This window comes from Diceros bicornis, chromosome 3, assembly GCF_020826845.1.
Source record: "Diceros bicornis minor isolate mBicDic1 chromosome 3, mDicBic1.mat.cur, whole genome shotgun sequence".
NCBI classification, from domain to species: Eukaryota; Metazoa; Chordata; class Mammalia; order Perissodactyla; family Rhinocerotidae; genus Diceros; species Diceros bicornis.
This window is the reverse complement of record NC_080742.1, coordinates 28,059,659-28,062,287: the sequence shown is the minus strand read 5'-3', so window position 1 is coordinate 28,062,287 and position 2,629 is coordinate 28,059,659.

The following is a 2,629-nucleotide window of genomic DNA, read 5'->3' as shown; positions in this document are numbered from 1 at the left end:
CGCGCAGGGCCCGGCCTCGCCGTCACGCGCCGCTTGGGGCTGCGCGCAGGGAGCGCGCCGGGCGCCGAGCCGACCCCGGGAACGCCGGCTGGAGAGCCTGGCGGGCGAGCGGGGAGAGCAGTGGGGCGCAGGGAGGAGTTGGGGAGATCGGAGAGGTTTAGGGGAGGGCGTGGGGGAGACTTGGGGAGGACGAAGAGCGCCGAGGGGGTCGAGTAGTGCAGCGGGGAGACCCGGCTGCGCGGCTCCACAGTTTTGAGCCCCCCCGCCCCAACTGCGAGCAGCTGAGTATCCGCCCCTCGCCTGCGCCCACCTGCAGGGCTCCCCCAGGATTCCTTTTGAAGCAGCTCTGGAAAAATCAAGCCCACTTTTCTACTCCACTGCCTTTGTGCTGCGTAGTCGTCTTTCCACTCTAGACTCTAAGCCCCCCGTCCCCCCTACCACTATTGCCTCGTCCCTTCTCTCCTGACAAGTCTCCAAGAAACTGCTGTTTTTCTCCTGTACGTGTTCTTTCTCTCACCTCTACCCACCCAAACCATCTTTTGGCTGGACTGGTCCTTGGAGTAAAATGTTCAGAAATGCCCTTTTCATGAACCACATTTTAAAACTCCCTCGGATGGGAGGATCCTCTCAGCCGGCGGACTGTAGATCAGTCTGTTGACTTTGACCTTCACTGCTTCGCTGGTGCAGCGCAAGCCGTGGCGTTGGGGGAAAGAGAGGTAGGCCGAGAGTCAGGCAGACCTGTGTTCCTGCGAAAGCCATGTAACTCCCGGGGCCGCAATGGCCTTGAGTATTCAGGGGATCTCTGAGCTGTAAGGGCACCTTTGGCTCTGGGATTGTGTAATTTTCTCCCTGCAGATTACCAGTAGTCAGGTATCCTTTATCTTTTGTGTAGAAGGTATCAGTAGAAGCAGCAAGAAATCTTTATTCTCAGATGTAAAATCAATTTACTGAAAATTCTCAAATTCAGGGAAAAATTTTTTTTTCATACGTTATTAAATTCCCATTTCAGCAAATTAAGTTTAAAAATTCTCTCTCCCGGTGGTTTATTAACCAGGAAGAAAACCGAGAAGGGGGTCTGGGGTCGATCATTAGACGCTGCACTTTCCCCTCGGCAGTCCATGCGCAGATTAACCTTTGCAAATGCTGCTTTCGAAATACATCCTTTGTTTGACTTGACATGTGCCCCTTCCCCCACCGCTAATATTATTAAGGTTTAAAGTTTAGGCGTAGACTAAGCTTTTAGTGATGTGTCAGGGGGTGGGGGCATTGGAAGCTGGTAAAATTCTTTCCATTTTGGTAACAGGAAAAATGTGAATCAAATGTTATATCAATTTTTACTATTTGACTTCACTACTCTCAAATAATGAAATTAACGTTTTTTTCTAGCACTTTTTTTCTAGCACTTCTACTCGAGGACAAGTGGAGGAAATTCATGAACCATAGCAGTTAATGAAAAGTATGTAGCTTTAAAAGAAAAATAGCATTATATAACTTTCGCAAAGGGTTATTAAAAGATATGGCATTTTCTAACTATTTTAACACCATAAATTATTGTATAAAACATGTAGGTAAATCGTATATTTTAAACATTTTTAAAAGCTATCTTAATATAGATATAGGCTCTGACAATCCAAAAGAAAAACCAACCAAACAAATAATATGTAAAATCACTTATCTGAAAAGAGAATCAATGAGTCAATAATTTACAATTTCCAGAAGGAATATTTGCTTTTCATACATGAACTATTAAAATAAGCAAACATCCTTGATGGAAAATCTCATGTTGCCAAATGTGTTACAAAAGATTGTTGGTGTTCATACAAAGTATGATTCCTCACAGATTATCCCATGGTTACTGTAAATTTTACTACTGTTTTTCAGTTGGAGTTTCAGAGTGTAAAAGTGATTTCGCAAGATTTTTCCAGGTCATGATGTGCTCTCTGAGAAATCTCTTCGGTTTCCTGAAGTAGTAATTGATTCCACTGAAGCACGACAATAATTTATTAAATGGATCGCCTTAACACAACTTTTTCTTTGAAGTTATTATACAATTGAATAACTTTAGAGTGGTAGTTCCCCAAGTGTGTAACTTCAAGCACTGGTCCCTCCAGATGCTCCTTCAGTAATTCATGTACTGCAAAAATATTTATTGAGCTCCTGCTATATACCCCTGCTGAGGCACTAGGAACAATAGTGAAGAACACAGATATAGCTACCAGTCCTGATAGAATGTATAATTTGGTTGGGAAGATAAATTAGTAAACAAATACAAATAAGATTTACACAAATTTGTATATATAAGTAAAATAAGTGTAAATCATGATGAAAATAACAGACAGAGAGATAAGTAATAATAAGAACCTCTTCATTTTAGAGATTCACAATGTATATTAATGGATTAAAGGCTTTGAAAATATCTACAGTAAAGATATTTACTTAGCCTATTCCTGATAAACTCCCAAATTTGTTTTGAGCACTGAAACTTTGTGAGCAATACTTATTAATAAAATAGAACCGTTTTTTGTGAAACACTGCTTTTTTGAAATCAAAGACTCCAATAAACATAAAATTCTATTAATGTTACCTTCCATTTATTTGTCAATGTACATTCATGTATTTTAATAGCTTT